The 24,441-nt window shown below is 32.3% G+C and overlaps 1 protein-coding gene and 1 pseudogene across 1 annotated transcript in view; one reads left to right on the forward strand and one right to left on the reverse strand.

Moving 5' to 3' along the window:
* Window positions 1-24,441, forward strand: part of LOC133188382 (uncharacterized) — a 186,641-nt gene that overhangs the window by 127,148 nt on the left and 35,052 nt on the right. The window lies entirely within an intron of this gene.
* Window positions 1,774-22,653, reverse strand: LOC133188776 (prostaglandin E2 receptor EP4 subtype-like; annotated as a pseudogene).

The raw sequence follows: 24,441 nt of genomic DNA on the forward strand, positions 1-24,441 counted from the left end.
ACCATGAATTATATGTTTACTTTCTTTGGCATATTGACCGTTCACGGTAGCTCAGTCGGTAGAGCACTCGCTTCGTGATCGGGAGGTCGTGAGTTCGAATCTCGGCCGCGACTGACCTAAGTCGATAAAAAATGGGTAGCAACTGCTCCTTCGCCATGCGCTCGGCACTTTGAAGTCAAAGTTGCGGGTCCTTCGGATGAGGCCTTAAAAACCGAGGCCCTGTGTCACGGCAAGCGTTGGCACGATAAAGATCCCTCAATGCTCAATGGCCCTGAGTGCCGAGTAAAGGTCAAAATTTGAAGCCCTTCACTGGTATATGGTTACGTCTCTATATGAGTGAAAAATTCTCGAATGGGACGTAAAACAACATACAATCAATCAATCAATCTTTGGCATATTGTAGTTGATGCTGTGCATGTGTTAAAGAATGTGGTCCATGTGGCAAAAAGAAAAAAAAATATGTAGAGTAGCATGACATTGTGCACCACAATATAGTAAATGATGGGCCTTGTGACATCAAACTTGTCTAAATTCAGAAATGTTACGTTACTGTACAGTAACTCGTACGTGCAAATTAAAATGGGTACACAAAATGTAACTAATATTTACGATGGAACAGTAATATGATATAATTATATCAAGATACATTGTAATTAATTTTAAAAATATATGTACTTAAGAGTTATTCATCAAAATTTATCTTTGTCTGGACTTTTGTCTGGTACACATCACAAATTCGGCTAACGTAAAATGTTCTGCTGGACATTTTACTTGCTTACGTTAGAATCAGCCCAAACTCATGAAACTAATAAAATGATAATAAAAAAATAACAATATTACAAAACATGTATTCATATTATTATATGTTATATATATATATATATATATATATATATATATATATATATATATATATATATATATATATATATATATATATATATATATATATAATTTCATTTAATTCAGCAGATTGAAAATGCATATGTTCATATTTTGTAGTTATTTACGTATATAAGGAGACGAAAGAAGTTTTCAATCTTCTAAAATTGTATTTTAGTTAAGAAGAAAAGTTTTAAATAATTTACGGCAAGGTAGTTCAGTTAAGTAGCTGTAGCCTTTTTCATAAAATTTCTTACGACTATGATTGAAAATTGATAACTCTGTAATTGCTTTGTTTCATAAAGACAATTATTATTTCTGAAGGATAATTCACAATATATTGTAATGTAATAGAAATAAAAGATTTTTTGTAACCGACTACAATTTAAGAATGTATCGAAGAATTGGAAAATTTTGTTCTTAGTCATAAGATTTTTTGTGAAAAGGGCCACTGGTAACTGTTTTTTTTTTTTAATGTAAATTTATCTTTTACTCTGTTAATACAATACAGTCAAACCTCGATATCTCGAACTCAATGGGACCGAGAACAAACTTTGAGATGTCAGACGATTTGACGATGTCCAGGGTAAAATACTTAAAGAAAAAGAGGTTGGGACTTCCAAATCACTTCCACATATCCATGGTATTCGAGATATCAGTGTTCGAGGTACCGAAGTTCAACTGTATATATAAATTTAAACTTAAGAAATGTCGATGTAATTCAAATGAAAAAGTAATACAAATACAATAACACCGATATTTTTTTCTACAATAATTTTAATGCAAAGAAACAAAACATAGCATAAAAGCATTTCATTAAATTTGAAATTTTTCATTCATCTGTTCAAAACCTTAAAGCAGTGTCGTTCTGTTTCATGATAGGGATGACACTCAGTCTGCAGAATTTGGCAAGCAGGGGTCGCTATTTATTCTTATAAAGGTGTCCTGATTTGTGGAAAAGGTTCTCCAGTAGTCCTTTGGCAGTACATATTTGGCGTGTACCCAGTGGGTCTTTATGTTACCATGTGCAGCATAGAAAACGCCGCTCCAGCTTTTGACTGACATGTCGTCATGATATTCATTTTTAAAGGCAACAGACCATCCAGTAACGTACTCCGTGTTGTTCACCTGTATATATTTTCCTACAAGAAGGTAGTTCTGTGTTGGATCCCCAATGATGTCTGTATATTGACCTGTGATTGTTGCATTTTGGCAAAAGATTATCATTTCCGATTTGTATTGATTTCTCCACTTCCCAGCTAATGCACATTGGTTTGTGTGCACACCGTGATTCTTGCAAGGGTCATTATCTAAATTGAAGTAATATCTACAGAAAAATCGTAAATATACATACGAATTTCACATGTCATAATTCAGACACATTCAACCACATAAGAAGCGGTTCTTTATCTTAATTTATTGCGCATATGCTTCCAATGCAACTATCTGTTCTTTAACCTGGATACTATAAACTAAATTAAAGGTTGCAGAAAGCGATACTTTGTTAAAAAAAGTATTCAATTCCCCAAAAATATCGAGAGATATTAAAGACATTATATAATGCTTGTATTTCATGCATGTAACTTACTAGCAATGCCTTCCGTTGTGTGCACAAGCAGTATCCAACAAATCAAGAAAGATGTGAAATAACAAATCATCTGCATTCTGTAATTGAATACATATTTCACTGAACACAATGCGATCTTTATTATTGCAATTAAAGAAAGAACTTACTTGACAATACTATCTGTTTTAAAGAAGTATGTATAAGTTTGCTTATAGAAATTAAGAAAAAAATATGTATGAAGTCAAATTAAAAATAGTAGTCCAGGCGTTTTCAAAGGACATTTAATTTCAAATTAAATTATTTAGGAAAGAGAACATGCCGTGTTTAAACGGAAATATCCATATTAGAAATAAATGCTCTAGATGAATGTTTTGTCTTTTCTAAAAAATAAAAACACAATACATGTATAAATAATTAACCAAATGACAAAAAATTATCTCCACAAAATGCAATTGACTGAAATGAAGAGGTAGACATTTTTTAACGTTTGCATGCTTAGACATTATCTTAATTTTTTATCATAAAAAATAAACAAAATTTATAAGTCAAGAAATGAAATTCAAAAATGCAAGAAATAAATAATTGCTGGAAGCTTAAACTAACATCAATATAGTAAATGGAAAAAGACAAGTTTGTAAAGTTTTGAATCAATCTATCTATGAAACAGAATATGAGAAATCGAAAGTTTACCATAGAAAAAAAGTATTTTGATTTCCAAAAGAAAAACTCAATGCGCAGAAACCTGAGCAGATATGAATGAAGTTATGAAAATGGTCGGTTTCAGAAGAAAAATCGCCACTTAAAAGAAAATGAAAAATATTCCTCATATCATGAGAAAACTTTGATATTAGCGTTAAATGCTCACTGCATTATAAAGTTCGACTAGACAAATACACAACGATTATCCTATACATAAGAACAAATATGAATCATTCTGTTGCTTCACTGCCTATGTAAAATTAACTAGTACCTTAGAATTCTTTAACCTCCAAGCTGACGTGAGTCCGGCTGCTTTTATGTTTCAATCGCCTTTTTTATATAGAAATATCTAATCACGTGCACAAAAATGCCACTATTCCCTGGAATGTTTTGTAATACACCGGGAAGTTCAGAATGTGTTTGTTCTCTTTCTATTCATTCTGTATATAAATTCATAAATATGCTTATGGTAATTTATGATACACGGAATCTATACTGAGAGATTATTTCTAAACTTAAACTCCATTTATAGATAAGGGTAATTTTCCAAAACAAAAACAAAAATGCAAATTAACATGGTAGAAGTTTTTCACAGATCATTGCATTTTTTAAAATCAAAAACATTTTATAACATTGACATGTTTCTTAACTCCTTGAATTTCCTATCTCAAAGACTTTACTTATGCAAATTGTTCTGAGAGTTTTGACAACGACGAAATTTTATTATTAGCTTATTAGCTGACCTGATTTCTGATCAAAGAGTGTCCGGCGTCCGTCTGTCGTCTGTAAACTTTCCATATTTTCGACTTCTTCTCAAGAACCACTGGGCTAATTTCAACCAAACTTGCCACAAAGCATCCTTGGGTAAAGGGGATTCAAGTTTGTTCACGGGAAGTGCTGCGCCCTCTTTCAAGGGGAGATAAATGAGAATTTGTAAAAATTTGGTGAAATCTTTAAAAAAAAACTTCTTCTCAAGAAAGTCGCCCGCGTGCCATAAGAGCGGGGTTAAAATTTACCATAGGAATATATGAGAAATGTCTTTAAAAATCTTCTTCTGAAGAACATCAAAACCATGATTAGTCATATTATTACAGAAGTAACCTTAGGTAGTGTAGATTTAAGTTCCAATCATGAACCTTGAGGGTAGGGCAGGACCACAACGGGGTGGGGGGTGGGGGGGGGGGCAAAGTTTACCATAGGAAATATATAGAAAGAGCTTTAAAAATCTTTTTCTCAAGAACAGCTAAGCCATTATTAGAATTATTAATACAAAAGTATCCTCAGGTAGTGTAGATTCAAGTTTGTTCAAATCATGACCCCTGGGGTAGGACGGGGCCACAACAGTGGGTCAAGGTTTACATATGAATATATAGGTGTAATGGAAAAGGGGCAACAGAGTAAAACGCATTGAAGACTTCAAATAGTGGAATGATCTGATAACCCTTGGAATGGACTAGCCTAAGGGTATATAAGGCAAAGTTTTGGGAAAGTCAGGCATTCAGAAGGTAGCTGAAGAAGTTGGATGATGAATCAGCAATAAAGAAGTTAAGGTATTCCATCCTAATAGCAAAAGATTCAATGAAATTGAATACATAACACATGTATAGGTGTTGAATACTCTGTATATTTAGACACAATTTCCATTTATCACTATTAGCGTGTATGGGTGAGATATGTCCTGATTTATGGCTTTGAATTTTGTTAAGAGTTATTTCCCTCTGTTTTTAATTAATAAAAAAATAAATTTTAAGAATCTTACATGGTAAAAAAATCATTTTCAATTGTCATTCTATTTCTAATATGTTTTAGTGCATTTGTTCACTATAGTATTTATTGATATTCTTATTATTTGAATTTTTATTTTATTAAAATTTGCTCCAAAGACTTCAATGCGATCTTTGTTAAGTACTTAAGTTCTGGGTGTAGTAAATATGAAGAAGATTAAGACAACTAGTTCTTATCTATCAATGGGAACATTATGGCATATGACGGAATACTGTACAGTATCACAGTTGGTGAATAATTTAAATACTTAAGACTTTCCCATTGGTAGAATACCAGAAAGGCATGAAGAAAGAAGAATACATGTCAAGACTAATTACCTCTTCACCAACAGAAATAGAACCACTTTTTTGTACGATTTAGGAATACAGTCAATACATTATTGATGGCCTAAATAAATATGACAGTATGTTTTCTTTAACAGATCATGATCAACTGAACAAAGAGCATGGCAAGAGGACTTATAGTTAAATGAATAACCAATTTGCCAATAAAAAATTAATTTGCCAAAAAAGAACTATTTTTTTAAATCTTGTTCAAACAGATTAGCAATTTTCGATGTCATGTACCAAATCTTAAGGACTAAATATCAGAGGTGTTTTTCTATGAAATTTTAGATCATATAATCGATTTATGAAAATAACCTAACAAAAATATACTATAGTTAACCATAGTTTACTTTAGTTTAGTATCAAAGGTTTTACTATAGTAAATTTGTACGTTTTGTAATCAATACATGCATACTTTTTAAATTAAATGGAGACATAGTTTTTTTATATTAAATGGAAATATTAATTGTATCTTCATATATGAATTTCAAATTTTACATCATTGGTATTAAATTTAAGAATTTTTAAGCTTTAAAATTTCAAAATAAGTTCTAGAGTAAAGTTTCATAGTAAATCAAATTACGAAAGTCTTTACTTTAGTTAACTATCGTAAACTGTAGTTAACATTAATACATTTTTGTTAGGGCAGTAATTGAAATACATGTAGTATATTTCATGATTCAAGAAACATAGAAGGAGGCTGCATTTGAAAAGAAAAATGTCCCCATTAATTATTTACAGTAATAAATCTGCTCGGTCATATGGATTTTTATGTCATATAATCAAGGGAAAAAAGAAGTTAAATAAAAATTAAATGGCAATATAAATATACTGAAACGCAAAAGAAACGCAACAAGCAGTAATCTACAAATATTTGAACCTTTTAACTAATGATTTTCAAAACTGATTACAGTTGAGTTAAACTGGATTTAAAAACATCAGAGATTTGATATCAATGTTAAATGATTATCTTTTAACTTTAGAAAGTAACACATGACTGTTAAAACACCCCCCTTCTTAGCCATTCAAATATAGTGTGGAAGACTGCCATGCACAACAATTGCAGCTTGATTTCCACGATGCGATAGGTTCATCAATCTCGAGATCTGAGCGAAAAAAATATTCTTTGCCATTTTTAAATGTCCGTTTTTCAGATGACGAAGTCGAATTTTCTCTAACCTAGCGCAGTGTAGTAACACTTGGACTTCCGGTCCACGGACTATCATTCATGCTAATGATACGTATGAGCCTGTTGAGGCGTGTTGTCGTGCATTTTTGCATCTGCAATTCTCCATCACCTTTATTTTCAGATTTTCCAGCTAGAGCATTTGAAATGCGTACTTGAGTCATTTTCAGGAAGCCTTGGCATCTCTTCCGGAAACGAGAGAAGAATTTATTTTGCGGAATATTGCTGCATTACTTATGATAAAGATACAAACCCTTAAAACCCCATTTCTTTGTCAAATGTTTTGTTAAACATGCAATTTTTGATTTCTGTTTAGCGGGCTCAAACTTAACTTCCGGTTATGGCATGAAAATCATTCAACCGTTAAACTATCGATACTTACAAAGTTGAAGATATCCGTACTTTTTAGATACAAAATTATATCCTTTATATAATTTTCCCCTCTAAAATAGGATGTTGCGTTTCTTTTGCGTTTCAGTATATTTCTATAAAGATAACAGAAGTTCTACATGTACATTGTTCATACAGATTTCCAAGAATATAACTAAAACAGCTCTTGAGATCTTCTCATTACACAAAAAAGTCCGTAGAAGAATGTTTCTGTTGTTAAACAGAAGAGAAACGTTTGTTTTATTTTTATATTTTTCGCCCTTTCTCGTTCTGTTTTTAATGAAATCAGGTTATTTCTTATCACAACGAAAGCTTAGGTTCTACTTCAGAAAAGGCATAATATTTTTGGTGGGTTCTACTTCAGAAAAGGCATAATATTTTTGGTGGCTTAAGTCATTCTTCAGTTTTCAAAAGTGTATGTTCATTTAAAATAGCTGATTTTATGAGTCGTCATAAGGGGATGGAGGGGGTAAGGCGCTTTTATGAATCTAGTAATTGAAAATCCAACACGGATCTTTTGCAAAATTGTCGGTATCTTGATCATCACGAGGTAAATATGTAGGTCCAGGGTATCAGCTTGTGGAAAGTCTTAGGTTGATCTGATGCTTTACAAGTAATGTCTCTTTTTGAATATTAATTCTTCACATGACATGATTTTACTTTCAGATTAGTGAAGATAAATGTCATCCAGAAAAGAGGGTAAACCGTTCGGTAACCGATTGACTGTGTCATGAATGGCAAATATCTTTATCTTAATAATCACATGCAATATCTTTAAAGCTACCAGTGTTAACCATACACATGTATTCATTAAACTTTTTTTCTTGATAAATAAAATACAACATACCTCGTATTTCCGTATTGATTTCCCCCGTATATGCCATGTGTTCTTGCTGAGGTTGTTCACGCATTTTTTCCTCAATATTCATGAAAAAAGAGAATCGTTTTTGCTAATTGCAAAACCCTCTTAATTGTCCTGTTATTACAACAATCTGTTTGTTCCCATGTTTGTGTATGTCTATATGTGTGTGTGTGTGTGTGTGTGTGTGAGTCTGAGTGTGTAACACTCAGTAATATATAGGACTATCGATTGTTGTCAGTTTATGAATACATTTGTTATACACTGTACATATTGAAATGATTTAAGAATTATAAGATCTAGAACAGAAAAATTCTGCTGCATATGAATACAAAGAATGTCTGCTAATAATGATAATAATTAATAACAATAAATTCTGGAACTCCAACGAATGTTGGAAGACTTGATCTCCAAAAACTACATAGAAATTGTCAATAAGAAACTCAAGCATCTCTTTAATATCATTTTAGGAGCATTTGTGTGTAAAATCGGAATGTTATTAGCAAAATAATTTTGCAGATAAGCAATGACAAGGTAAGTAAATTTACGAGTTCCATTTTTATTGAAAAAGCAGTTATCTATGATGTCAAATAGCCGTACCTTTCATTTATTGTGGGACCACCACGGTAGCTCAGTCGGTAGAGCGCTCGCTCCGTGATTGGAAGATTGTGTGTTCGAATCACGGCCACGACTGACCTAAGTCGATAAAAAGAAAATAGGAAGCAACTGTTCCTTCGCCAAGCGCTCGGCACTTTGAAGTGGAAGTTGCAGGTCCTTCGAATGAGACCTTTAAAACCGAGGTCCCGTGTCCCGGTAGGCGTTGGCACGATAAAGAACCCTCACTGCTCAATGGCCCTGAGTGCCGAGTAAAGGTCTAAATTTGAAGCCCTTCACCGGTATAAGGTGAAGTCTCTATATGAGTGAAAAATTCTCGAATGGGACGTAAAACAACATACAATCAATCAATCAATCATTTATTGTGGGAAATGGTTGTACAAAGTGTTGAAAAGTCGTACGTTTTGATGCTATTGATTTTGATTATATTGTCTGCTTTCAAACCTAAGTTCCTTGGTTTTTTTTTAAGTATCCACATATGATTAACACCACTTCTCAAATGTGTTATTGTATAGTACTCCTGAAGATTCTGAAGATTTTTATGCAATTAAGGATTCCAGTATATGTATGGTAATTCAAATTCAATTTGATTGTTGTAAATACATGTATAAAAATATTTGAAATTGACATATGATTCTGAAGAATCTCCTCCTTAGACAGGAAACTATGAGTATAAGTTGGATTACATCTACCACATGTAGAATTTATATTAAGTTTCTCTAAAATACAATTGTAATAATGAGCCTTACAAACAAATACAATGTTTTTATCTGCTTTATCAGCTGGGGTTAGTACATATTGATCGTGTAATCTATCGAATTCTTTTTTTTTTACTTTTGAATTATTGAAGACAGAAGAATAGATGTTTTTATATTGCCCTTTTCCGTTTAATGCGAGATTTCAACATCCATTTGATATTTTAGTCTATAGGGACAAAGAGTCAAGGTCTTCTTTTTAATGTTTGGCCTATCGCCTGGCGTAATCTTTAACCGAATTCATAATATTTATGAAATTGAGACTCCAGTTCAAAATTCGGGGTTCCCTAAATTTCAGTCCTTTTAATTAGAATAAGCAATTTAAGGTCCTCTTTAGAATCTATATTCACGTCACCAGTAATGACGTGTCCATACTATAGTTGCAGGGAGAAGAAGAACATGAATACATTCAATTTGGTGGATTATGCTTCAGATTTTCAATATCTAAGCACTTTAATTTTTTTCTTGTAATTAAAAAGTTTGAAAGCAATAGCCGACGAATATATGTAAGAAATACAAGGTTTTGACTTGAAATATTTGTGAAATACAAGACTTGCCCCTTTTGTCATTGAGAATATTCGAATTTTTGTTGGTTAAATTCCTTTGTTGGCAAACTTATTTGAAGGAACAGACGGGTTAATTGAGCAGTATTCTCTTCTGTACAATTAAGTTAAATTACACTTACGTGTTTACATAATTTTTATTGTTAAGCAATCATCCCATGTACGTGTACTTGTAAATGCTTCAAATGTAAAATCCTTGTTAGGGAATTTTGAAACTTTTATAGGATAACTCGCCTAAATCATAATGAACATCACTGTTTCAATTAAATGTATGCATTTATTTATAACAATTTATTTTAAAAAAGAATTCTGATAATTGTATTCGTCCAAATTTAAATTAAAAGGCTCGATTTAATTTTGTGTGTTTAACACTGAAAAAAAATTATGTTTTTTGATAAAAATATTCATTTCCTTAAATCGATATCTGCATTAATTGCATTAAACTAAAAGTTTTCACTTAAGGTAAGGTTTGCGACACCCTCCAAATTTTATTTTTTTTAAAATTGTATATATGTCATACATCAATTTGTTTCGGAAGAATAGCTTCATCAATTAATACGATTTTAAAAGATATTGCCCGTCCCGTTTTTTGAATGAAAGACGCCAAATTTGAGGTATTTGACGCTTTACATGTTTAATTATTTTCAATGAAAAAAATTGATTTATTTTATATATTATCATATTAAAATAATCAAAATGGCAGGATTTAATACATTTTATGCTTAATTTATCTTAAATTTATATTTCTGTTATTTAAAATGTAAATATTTGGGTAAAAAAGAGGTTTTTTTCAATTTTCCATAATAAAGTGAAACAGTTGCCATGGCAACAAACAAGTAAAATCACCACTATCCATATCTACCGATTCCACGAAAATCCAAGAAATTGATAACTGGATCATTTGCATTACAATGTACTAAAAAAATTTGTATGTCCCCAATACCGTTTCCATGGAAACAGAGGCTATATAACGGGTTTTGTACATAAAATCAGACTTTTTCTGCATTTTAAAGTAAACATTGATACGATTTTGAGAAAGTGTACTCATCATACTAGATTTTATATGAAATTTTTGTTGGCAGAAAATTGACCACAATAACACCCCTTCTATGCTACTAAATAATCAGTTCATGGAAAGGCTCTTGGTATACATGTCCTACTTAAAGCACCTTTACAATATTATTGATGAAATAGTCAATGGAATTATGTTTCAACACCTATTGGAAATACATGTATTTATAACATACTTGAAGTGTATACAAGTAAATGTATTTGTTCATCATGGTTTCTTAGCATGCTGCTGTTGGAAAACAAGTTTAAGTACAAACCAATAAAAGCTTTTTGACCTCATGTTGATTTAATGATTCCAAAAGATTTTATCTACATGTATTAATTTCTAGACATCCTTAGCTAATGTCTACTCATCTATGACTGGTGAGGCTTTACATCCTATCATTTGAGTGAAATGTTGCACTCGTTGTATCTAGGTAGCTGCTATCTTAACAGCAGTAACATATATCTACATATCAATCATTTTATTAGTTTGTTCATTTGTTTGTTTAACACTTTTTCACTCATATTGAGACGCCACCACTTGCCAGTGGAGGGCTGCAAATTTTAGACAGTACTCGACACTTATGGCCTTTGATCAGTGAGGGATCTTTTTCGTGTCAGCAAATACTGCAATACGGGACTTTGGTTTATATGGTCTCATCCGAAGGACCCGTCTCCAAGTCCCGCAGTGGGATTCGAACCTGCAATGCAAGGATCAACTCCTTCCTCTGTGATTCTAGAGCAAACCCTCTAACCACTGCACCCTGAGGGCGACTTTGATCAGTTCCAGATTCTGGATAAATGCAGCTGTATGTAAGAAAACAATAACATCGGATTTCAAGTTACAAATTCATATTTTAATGAGTTTACAATGCAAATACTTCCAATATTAGTCAAATTATAAAATTCTGCAAAGTTATTACACTGTCATGAATACTGGATAAGAACAGGAGAATAATAGCAATGTCATCATGACACAGATACATATTCTGTCCATTATCTATGGATATTTTGCTACAACAATTTACATGAAATTTTACAAACACTTTTTGAATGCTACATAGAAACTTGTTAAGCGGACATATGCCACCTTCATCTAATACATCTGATGCATACATTCATTTTACTGAATACAACTTACAAGTTCAAAGACGGAGAAGCAATGTACTGTAATCATCTCAGACTTATTTTTTTTAATATAAGGAAAACACTTGATAGAATGTTGTTTTTTAATATAAGGAAAACACTAGATAGAATGTTGTTGTGGAATCATTGTTTCCATGGATAACATTGATTGGGAACAGTAACTAGTCTCCTCCAAATCCTGGGCCACTGGTATTGGCATATCTGGTTCCACTGTCCTCAATCCAACCAACTTTCTTGAACATTCATGAGCTGGAATATTTAATGGTATTTACTATGATAGATGGCACAGATCTTCTAAGCAAGAACTGAAGTACTTTTTTCTGAATCTTTTCCAATTAATGATCCATTACCTGAAATTGTGTGTTCATTTTCATATATTGAAAGGAATGATAAAAAAGATGAATGAATTTCCAACATACTCAATTTATAACAAATAATGGTACAACTGTTATAAAAATAAATGTATACATTTCTACAGATTGAATTAGATGAATGCAATCATATAAGCTTGATGAGTGAATTTTCTAAAACACACCCTTAGATTATTCATAAATAGTCATGCATAATCTGGATCTCTTTTTATTTAAAAAATTAGATACTAATAAAAATAGAACTTCATTCACAGAAAGTATTCCCAGGCCCTCACTAAAACCATTCAATCTAAATCAAAACTATCCACATGGCTGTAGGAACCGATGAGGGCTGGGGGGGGGGGGGGGGGGGCATGCCCCTGTCCTCAATAATTTTGCCTATATATAGAATACTATAGAAAACATAGCTACTGTATGCTTGTGCCCCCTTAATGATAACGTCCGATGACCTTTTTGGGTTTCGTTGTGCCCCCCCCCCCCCACACACACACACCCAAGCTTGGTGAGGAAAAAATAAATACAAACTGTACTTTAGAAAAGCTCACTGTATTATGTCATAATTCCAACCTGTGTTTTGACTAAAAGAGTTAGAGCATTTTAATATTTGTTTACTGCATTCAAGATTGATATTTTTTTTTTTTTTTATGGATTTGGGCTCCGGACTTTTTTTTTCAATGAGAACTAATTTTCAGTGAAAAATAACGTGTCAATCAATAATTCAAACAATTTCATTAAAAAAATGATGAAATGCTTTCCTGATTCTATTAAAAAATTGAGAGAGAGAGAGAGATTTAAAAAAAAAGTTGGATGCATTGCGGGATTTTAGTCACATGCACCTAATCCGAGATTCGCTACAATATACATGTAAACTGATAAAAGCAGGGTTTAGAGTCAGAGGAATCTCGGATTAACATGCACCCTGATCTGTTCATTCATTACTGTTTATGTCCCTTTAGGTCATTGACAACTTTCCGTAATTCGTAGTTGTAATACGGGATTATGAACCTCGAATACTTATTTTAAAATTAACAGTTAAATAATTACCTGCCTGATGCAATTATATCAAACTGTCGAATGCTCCGTGACTTCTCTTCCCTGTTCGGAGTGCATACTGCATGCACCATGCAGAGTGTAACAGGATGCTCCCACATCTATTCTTTCTTTCGTTCGTGATGTCATTTAACATGTTTAATTGAAGCGGTGAAGTGCATGATTTACAATCCATCTGATTCTTTGCTCCTGCTGACTTGAATAACCGTGCAACTTGCGCAGTTCAGAAAATAAAATTACTAGTCCTCTTTTATTGCGTCATCAATCGTGCATCACGCTGAAGTCTTACATTTGGCCGCTAAATTCTTCTGAGATTCCTGCACTTTAAATTGTTATACGATTTTCTACTGGAAATTTCCTTTGTTTATTCCCATCATGTTCATGTCATGGAGTTTGACAGACGAAATTCATTAGCGCTTGAATGCTTAGTATCGCTGGTTTAAATTTCGCCGGTTTCAAACGCTTAAGTGATTCATAAGAGTTATCTCCCTGTGATCGCAAACCTTACCTTAAGGGTTGTGACGGTACATATTGTCGTTTTGTACATATTGTCGTCGGCGACAATATATACCTACCCTCACTGCATATATTGTCGTCCATCGGTACATATTGTCGCCGGCGACAATATGTACCGAGACGAGCCTTATTTTTCCCCTGCATAATGGACGACAAAATGTACAGTCAAGCACCAGCACATATTGTCGTCGGCGACAATATGTACAGTCAAGGTCGGCATATATTGTCGTCCATATATTGTTTTGACGAATATTTACTTGAGAAAAGAAAGAGAGATTGACAAATACAAAAGCACAAACGGAGAGAATGAGACAGCATTACTCGCAATATTTTAGGGAGAATGCTTTTTGGTCAGAAAATTGTGTCCAGGATTGATGTGTTCAGCTTCTTCTCAAAAACTTCTGGGTCAATTTCAAGCAAACTTGTCACAAAGCATCCATGGATAAAGGGGATTCAAGTTTGTTCAAATGAAGGGCCATGCCGTCTTTTAATGGAAGTATTTAAGAATTAGCGAGAATTTAGTGACATCTTTTAAAAATCTTCTCAAGAACCACTGTGTCAGAAAAGCTAAAATTGATGTGAAACTTCATTGAGAAGTTAGAATCAGTTTTATTCAGATCATGTCCCTGGTGGGAAAGGGTGTGTCTACAATAGGTGATCAATATTTTTCATATACTATTTAGAAAAAAAATCTTTCATAATCTTCTTTCAAGAACTACTGGCTCAGAAGAGATGATACTTATGTGAAAGCTTTCATAGCATACGTTCAATTTTGAAGTGCTGGCACTGCTCAATGACCCTGAGTATCCAGTATAGGTATTAATTTTCAGCCCTCCACCGACAAGTGGTGACGTCTCCATGAGTGAAAAATTCTCGAGAGGGACACTATAACAGCAAACATAAACAATTTTGTTCAAATCATGACCCCAGGGATAGGGTGAGGCCACTATGTGTAATCAAAGCATATACAGAAAATCTTTGAAATCTTCTCAAAAACCAAAGACACATGTAGGACCCCCCCCCCCCCCAGTTTGATTTTTTTGCTTTGGTAAATTCTGTTTGTTTAACTTGTATATACTCTCAATTTAGTCCATAGGTAAAATTTTATAATTAGATTATTTACTTAGCATATACAGTAAAACACCTTTACATACAAATGACTATTTTTTTTTTTTTTTTTTTTTTTTTTTTTTTGCTTGTCAAAAAGAATTCTGAACCGCAGCCCCCCCCCCTCCTCCCCCTTCCTTTCTGAAATTTCTGGATCTTCCACCGAGGAACAGCAGGTGGCCCGTGATTAGTGATGTTTACATGAAAGCATTACCAGGTAGCGCAGATTCAAATCAAATCTGGCCTAGGGTTGGGCCACAATGGGCGATCTCAGTTTTACATGTTTAGGAATATATGGGAAAATTCTTTTAAAATTATATTCTCAAAAACAGCAAAGCAATGATTAGTCATTTTTATATGGAACATAGCAGTGCAGTTCTGACAAGATATGCACAGTTAGGGTAGGTACAAATTGTCTCCGGCGACAATATGAACAGGACGACAAAGTGTACCGTCACCATAACCCTGCGTAAAATAGCATACGAGGCACGTCAGTGTGATTCACACACCAATTACATTCACAAAACTACCAAAAAAACAACAAAAGAAATCTTTAAGCAACAATATCTTTCGGGCAAGCCGCAACAATATGTACGGTGAGGGTGAGGCACATAATGTCGCCAGCGACAATATGTACATGTGTAACTTTTCAGCCGGCGACAATATGTACCGATGGACGACAATATGTGTAGTGAGGATAGGTACATATTGTCGCCGACGACAATATGTACAGAACGACAATATGTACCGTCACAAGTGTGCTCAGCGATCTACGTTAGTAGATACGGCGTAAAATTTTATCATTAGCAAAAGTGATGACGTAATGCACATATTTCCGGGGGAAATCCCGTGTCACACGAAGACTGGTTTGCTAAAGATCTAATAATCTGATTTACTGAACGCCTCCTAAAGTGATTACGCACTAAACTACAAAGAGTCTCTTTTTGTGTATGTTTAATAAGAACAAACTATCATAACACTTTTATTGACCTCTAAAAATTGTATCTTCGAATTTTGTCACAGTGTAAAGACATTAAAATCATATATTTTATTATTTGAATTATAAAATACTTCTGAAAAATATTATAATATTCATATTTTCTGATGTAATAATAACTTTTTACGTTTTTCCTTGATATTCAACCAACTACATGTACATCTGGAGTACATGGTAGATCTCCGATTTTTTGAAACTGATCCTGATTTGTGTTAAACGTTTTCTAATAATTATCGGGATCTACATAACTGGCAAGAATCCAGTGGGTCTTGATATTACCGTGAGCAGCATAGTACACCCAAGTCCAAGTTGTGACAGTTTTAGCGTCTCGGAATTCATTTTTGAAAGCAACAGACCATCCCACGATGTATTCTGTGTTATTCACCTGCACGTATCTTCCTATAAAGTTGATTTCTCCAAATTCCAGCTATCGCACATTGATCTCCGTGTGTGTTTGGTGATTTGCATGATAAAGATTCTAAAAAACATCCATAATTTGTAAACTTTCTACAAGCAATATACAACTTCATTTTGCTTAATTTTAACACATCATATCTAATTTTCGTTATTTCAAAAATCGAAATTCACAATTCCATTCAAATGATGAAAGTTGATATAGAATAGTTATGATTTATATTTTGAGTCATTTGAAGAGGGAAGGAACACTTATGAACAATAAACTAATGTATCCCAACTCACTTGCAATCTTAGGCAAGGGGCTGAACAAAGAATATACCACACACAAGAACCAGAACATGGACTCCTATCTTCATACTGTCATGGGAATCAAAGTTTTTTAAATATAATTTAACTGTCTGTGATGAAGGGAAGAATACATATTTGAGCTTGTTATCCAAGTTAATCTTTTCAAGATTAAAAAAGGACGTTGTTTTACTGATTTGTGGAAAATTATATGGCTTTTGCTTCCAAAGGTTTGGTATCAAAACGAGAATGAATTTTATGTCATCTGACACATTTTCAAAGAATTTTGTTCAAAGGATTTAAATTACATACTGCACCTATAAAAAAAAATTAATGCAAGACCTTACCTTAAAAAAATCGCCAATTGGTACATTTCACCACTTTAATCTATCATGGTTAGACACGTGTAAAATAAGCTTATTATGCTACTTGAATTCTAAGGAGCTGAACATTGCGAGAACAATGAAAGACCTTTCTTAAGAACAATGTCACCTATTGGCACATTTCGCCAGCTGTATATGTCATGGTTTGACAAATGTAAAATACGCTACTTAGCTACTAAAGTCTGAGGAGCTGATCAAGCTGAATGTTGTAAGATATGTTTTTTTATGAAGTGACTTTTTTTACGAGTTACTGCAAAGTCTGAATGCTCTAAAAGAGATTTAAAAAAAAAAAAAAAAAAAAAAAAAAAAAAAAAAAACTTAACCGACTGACAGTAATTCAATTATTCAAAAAAAGGATCAATATTATTTATAAATTGCATTTTTAATTGAACATTCTATTTTTGCTTCGATGGAATTCATATGTGAAACGTTTAAACGACAGCTAACTTCTGATCAAATTTCAATACTTATTGTAATCTAAAAATTGAACAAGATTGAAAAGGAAAGCAGTTTTGTTACAATATATGAGCAAAACGAAACAACATATGCAAAAATCAAAATAAATAAATAAAAACATTTAAAATATAAAAACAGAAAAAAATGAACAAAATACAAGGAGTGAAACAGGCAAAAGAATTAACAAAATAAATTAAAACAATTTTCATTATTCAATGCCGCTTTTTTTATATCAATATCAAAATTAAAAGATATGATCACTAAATGAAAACAATAAAAGCCATTCAAATTTAAACACGGAGATCGATTTGTTAATGTTAAATGAAAGAACTCTGAGAAAAGTATTTTGATCAGGTACATGTATAGTTATAAAAAAAAAAAATGATTTCCAGGGCAGTATTGACGATTAAAATCAAAATAAAATCTTCATTCTATCACTGCAAATCATTGCCATTAACATTGAATATTTCTTGCATAACAAAATATAATGTGACTAACACAGCTACGCCTGTAAGATACAAACTTGAATCTTTGTGTTGCCAAAAGGCCGTTTCAAAATTTACCTTAGAATTTACTTTCCAACAGACGTTATTCCAACTGAATTTAAATTTCATTCACCTGTATTTATAGAAAGATCTAATCACGTGCACAAAATGCCATATTTAATAGGGAGTGAGACAGTGTAATAAACTGCGATGTTAAGAATGTTATTCTCACATTTTACTCATTCTGCAGATGTAAGTGGTAATTTATAAAGTAAAAGAGGCTTGGTGCTAGTTTGAATCAAATTCATATATTAACAAAAGATAAGGATAATTTTTCAAGGCCTCTTATCACAAATCGGAACAGAGTATATATATAAAACAGTTCAAATGTTATGTTCACCTGAAGACGGATTATTAAATCCAGAAAGCGATTATGTTGAATTAAATTTGGAAACCGTACATTTTTTTTCTTTCATGAATATATATATATATATATATATATATATATATATATATATATATATATATATATATATATATATATATATATATATATATATATATATATATATATATATATATATATATATCTCTTTTTCTGATCGTGCATTTATCTTATAAGCAGACTGACATATCCGCCCACATTCATGCATAGGTTTTTTTTTTTTTTTTTTTTTTTTTTTTGTTTTTTTTTTACAAATGGGTTACTTTTCCAAAATAAAAATAACAAGTATACACTTTTTAAGAAGATGTGAATACATATAAAGTACATCTAGTATGCGCAAGCATTTTTAATTGTTGACAGAGAGGGTATCTAAAATTACATCGAAATGGTGGTTGTATTATTCAACGAATTGCTTCTTCTATTTTCAGTCCGAGCACCATTGGACTCCTCGATCAAATATATTTCTGGTATACGTTTACTATTGCGTACTTTCTGGAGCAAGCGGGAAATTTTTACTTAATTTTCTTTTTGCAAAATTATGCAAATCCAAGGGTCAACAATTGCACAATTACTGACGGTCATGCGTACAGGGAGGAGCTCATCAGGTCCATTTTTATGATTATCAATGCTAGCATTGATCAGCATACGAACCTGCAAAGTCAATATAACCCAATGAATTTAAATAAGTGGAAGCACTTAACAATGACTTCGGTGAGAAAACAAATATACATTATATAACATTCGTAAGGTATTGAAGGGAAAAGGCGGGTTTTGGAAATGTTATGTTTGTTGGATTGATAACATGTGTCTGCAACAAAGTATATCATCGAAGGAATTAGCAAGATTCCAGTTCCCCTCGCCCTCGGGAAATAGTCCTGGCCTTGGGGAACTGCCATCCTGCTTATTCCCTCAGTGATATATGTTGACTGTTTATAAGCATCTATTGGTGTTGATAACATGGAATAGCAAATGTATATGTAGTAATCAGAAGCTGAAAGAACATCGTTAGATCTAATAGGTATCAATTATATATCACAATATTAAAATTTCTTTTTGCTAGCATATGCATGCTGGGAATTTATTTTTTAACATTTTGGAGGTAAAAAACAAAAGTGTCCAAAACATACAAGCAAACATTGTTATTGTCTTTTACAATCTCATTGATAATTATTATAAAATGTACCTCTACTGATTTTTCACTATATATGAGTAAATCGACATAGTTTGCTGATTCTCAAAAATACCATGAAAAGGCTGATTCCCAGTAAAAAGGTGCGTCAGTTCATGAACTTACAAACCCTTTTTGAAACACATTATTGTTTCTTTTAATTATTTGAAAAGTTCCGATATGTTCCATATTAAATCATGAATATTTATAACGCAGCTCGGTTAGAGTTTCATATAAGGAGGCGAGGTTTTATTTATACGGGAAATTAGTAACTTATCATTGTGACGTCATCAGGGTAAAATTTGCATTGAGAGACGGATCATGTTACTTTTCCACAAAGAAAAGTCTGTTTATAATAAACAGAATGTTGCTTGCAGACACGTGTATTCTATAGATCATAAATTCCAATACAATACCTTTTTATTGAATTCATTCATTTATTTTATCTACATTCTAGAAACAAAATGAATTTTTCCATTGCCCACCTGATAATTACATTGCGAATAAAATATATTTGCAGTTTCGACTTAACTGGTCTAATATTTGTATCGGTATAGTAAAATAGATAAAAATGTATCAATCAGAGAGTCAAGATTACTCAATGACCAGTTCCTCATGAGCAATTCTATTTCCCGAGTCTTATAACTGTGTACTGATGACTATCTGTTTACATTTTTTTAAAATGAATATCTTGATAAATAATGTGCACAGTTTTTTCGCATTTTTCAAATTCATAAGAAAATGTTTTTGTTTTGCAATTGTTTTTGATTAAATTTTACATAAACCCAATCGTTGTGCTATTTAACCGACAAACCTTGCTTTCAATAAACTCTAGATTAGATTCATCTATCAATATCTCAATAAAGCAAGAAAAATAAGAAATTAATTGTGCGTTTCATTTTATAAAGACCATAGAAAACTACGCAGAACGACATGCAATCACCGTTACCGGAATAAGGAAAGAGAAATAACATTCAATACAAGTTTTAAAACCAATCATTGTATTATGTGCGAAGAAATTAATACATGCATATTAGGATTAATAACGTTTTGCGGATCAAATCAGATGAGTATTCTATGTAGCTTTATCCTATTATGAGACTGTCTTCTCAAGATATTATACTATTTCAATTAGCCACGGTATTAACTATCTATTTTATTGGAGATTTTTTTTCTCTTGTTTCTCGTCAAAAATATTTTTCCTCTTTCCCTCTGATTTATTAGATGATTTTCATTTTACTTTCGAAAATAAAATTGATAGTCAATTTAATGCATGTATGTGAAGCTTTTATAGTTGCAGTTGTACGAAATATACAAGGTATGTGACAAATACCTAGGATTTTCAATTTTTTCTTAGGGTAGGGGTAGAATGGTGTACATCATTTCAACCTGTTGTTTTTGTTTCCGGAGATCTGTTCAAGTATGACACTGTCTATAATACGACAGCTTTCACAAAATTATTATTTAATTCTTCTTTATACCTTTTATTTTTCAGATTTCATTGTTGTCATGTGTATTTTGTTTTGGTCATAATATACATGTATAAAATAGTTGTATTCAATTCAAATGACTTGTACTTTGAGAGTGAAAGGGGTAATTTCGACCGCTGTGTAAATTTAAACGAAATACTTTGCCTTTTTGTAGTAAAGGTATCAGAAAAAAATAGAAATTAACATTATTTTGTTGTGAAACAAAAATGATAGCTTTATTAAAGATACTGAAAAAATCAGATTTTCAAAATGTGACTACTTTGAGGATAATAAATGCACCTATAGACTCTGATTTACTGATTAAAGGTAGCCTACTAATGTACATGCACACACAGGCATGTCAACTGAAGAAATGAGTTTTCATCGACGTGGAACTATATTTTACTGATTATATATGTGCATGTCTGATAAAACTTCGATTTTTTTAATTTGAAAACAGACTTGAAATCTTTGTCGTCAAAGTTGCTATTCATATTGCGTCATTTTTTCAGCATTGGTTAAAGTTAAATTGATCCACTAACGCCGTATTAATGGACAGGTAATTCGGCTGTTTTCCGTACAAGGTATTCATGATCGGTAGAAATTTCTAAGGTGATCGAAGTTACACCACACTACCCTAGTTAAAATATAGAATTATAAATGATTTTTACTGATAGGACAATTTATTTTCATACGAAAAGCCAGAATATGGAATATTTTTTTCTCAGAAAATTAATAAAATTATTACTTGAGCACTATTCACTAAGAACATAACACCAACAAAAAGTTTTGGTCTTAAACTGATAAACAATTTATCTTGTTTTGCTGAAGAAAAAAAAATCCAAAAAGTTGCAGGAAAAAAAACAACACAAAATATTTTAAAGTATAACTAGAAATATGCCCAATATGAGTTATTTAGAATACTATTTAGCCAGCTTTTCTAGGATCAACCATTTCTGATTTTCTCTTTACTAAAGATCCAATATAAGGATAAACTTACCATCAAAGGTACCCAGCATAGGGAAAATAATGTCACAAAGGAGAACAAAAAGACTGTAATGAAAACATCGCCTCTTTTCTTTCTACTTTTGTTGGGTGCAGATCTAGAAAATCTTGATTTTCTGCAAATGGAACAAAATAACTGTTGATAGAATAGCAAACCCAATGATAGAATATATGTAAGTGTTCACTCTTTCCAATTGACCATTGTTTGCGAAGTCTAGAATGACCCTGGGTAAAAGTTTTTTACAGGTCCAACATCCAAGAAATTTAAATACGATACAACACCAGAAAGGAGCCATGTCAGAGCAAAAAAAATATTAACTCGCTTTCTCTGAGAATCCCGATACGAGAAAGGAAACCTTACTGCCATAAAGCGGTCAAAAGACATGGCACTCACAATCAGGGCTGAAGACAGAAAGCAGAAGGAGAACCAGAAAGAACAGTATTCACACATCTGTTTGGGAAATTCAAAGGTAAACCTTGAAATGTAGCGTATCATGACGGCAGGGTAAACAAAACCTATTTCACAAAAGTCCGTGATGGCAAGGCAACCAACCAGCTGGTAGAACGGCTTTCATTTGTGCTCATCTGAAGACTTACACAGAAGAAACATGGCTATTATGTTTCCTAGAACTCCGAAGGAGTACTGGAGGACAGGAGGCACAATACTTTCTGAAATAATTTATAATAACTCGGTAGTGTTCAAATGGCTGGAATTGTTTGTTCTGTTGTTAATCCACCATCTTTCCATGTTCCTCGACTTTGTTCAAAACGACATGTATATATCCTTCGATTAATTCAGTTAAGCACTTCAATGTTGGAAATGATCTGTGATGATGGAATTCGTTGCAAAGACGCTACAGGCTATATTTAAGATTTACTGCCCACGCTTAGTTTGAGATCCCATCACCATATCATAAAAATGGAGGACAAATAAAAGTATTAAATCTGAATATCTTTAAAAAAAAATCTGACATAATTTTTCGTCGTCCTTTTTACAGATTCTGGATATGATCTCAATGCATATTACCTTTTATGTTCTGTTCAGACTAGGTAAGTCTATTCTTTCATCTGTGTAAACGTTCGCAGAGGAATGCCTGGCATTGATTGATTTATTTTCCTCATTATTATTATTTATTTATTTATTTATTTATTGTTCTTTATTGTTTCGAGTACAAGATCTTCTGAATCTGTAACTAGAACTAGCAGGTACCTGCTACAAACATTAAGTAAAAAATGTCATTTTAATTCGACTTCTACTGCAAAGACAAAGGAAACTATGTATATCATCCGATAGAATATTTTCTGTTTTCTCTTTGAAATTCATCAAGACCATCCCTGAATTCATTGCCTACTTATATTCTATGATAATATATATATATATTTTTAAAAAGTATTTGTATTGATGTCGCTTATATTTTTTTATTTATCTGGGACAATATTGGATTTAAGATAATATAAATATATTTGACATTGATCCGTTGGTGCCATTACAATGTATATCTCACCTGCATGCATTTTGCGTGAAATGCAGAAAAGGGTCAAATAAATGCTGCCAATGACAAAAAAATAATTTTATGGAAGGAAAATACTAAATGAATACCCTGAAATACTTTTTTTTAAATTTCAAAGTTCAAAGATGCTAAATATCTGAGAACTTGAATTACCCTTAAGAGATTTGTTTTCATTTATTTGCTAACTTTCTGTATACTATAACAACGATAAGCGTTACTTTGGTGTTTTAATTAAACTTAATCAGTCAGGTACCGAAGCCCGATCCCCTTAATGGTAAATGATATCTTTGGTTAATTAAATACCGAAAAATGTCTCTTGTCAGGCTAATTGATATTGCCAATGGTGTCCTGGGTTGATACAGGGTGTGATAGGGAAAAGGGTACACAGTATAATAAATTGCGGTGCTAGGAATGTTATTCTCTTATTATACTCTTTCTGCATATGTAAGCGTAATTTATTTTATGAGTGATATTTATTCCATAAGTGACATAGTGGTATTTTATTCGACTTCATATATAATCAAAAGATATGGATAATATGCATAAAACTTCATCAAAAATCAGCATAGAGTAAATACCTTTATCATTGTATTTATACATTAATAAATGTACAGTGTATTAGTCGTAAGTATTCATTTAGATATTGTATTCGTAAAAGTTTTTTCTTTATCCTAAACAATATTGGATATTTTGCATCCACGCCATGGAAATAAGGAAATATATGTGAACCAATGGTGTTCGCGTCGTCAGCTAAGCTAATCATTTATTTTTAATTCCCGAATGTTGTTCACAATCTACATGAGATGAAGCTTGTTTAAGAGTTGACAGAGCACCGCTTAAGTTAGAAGACTTACACACCAAATGCAGACGACAGTAGAATTTAAGCACATAAATATAAATACTAGTATAAGAAGCGGCCAATTTGGAAGTCATCCCGTTTGTCAATAGTT

This window comes from Saccostrea echinata, unplaced genomic scaffold (assembly GCF_033153115.1).
Source record: "Saccostrea echinata isolate AGI-Se365-2 ecotype Australia unplaced genomic scaffold, CSIRO_AGI_Sech_v1 ptg000016l, whole genome shotgun sequence".
Taxonomy (NCBI): Eukaryota; Metazoa; Mollusca; class Bivalvia; order Ostreida; family Ostreidae; genus Saccostrea; species Saccostrea echinata.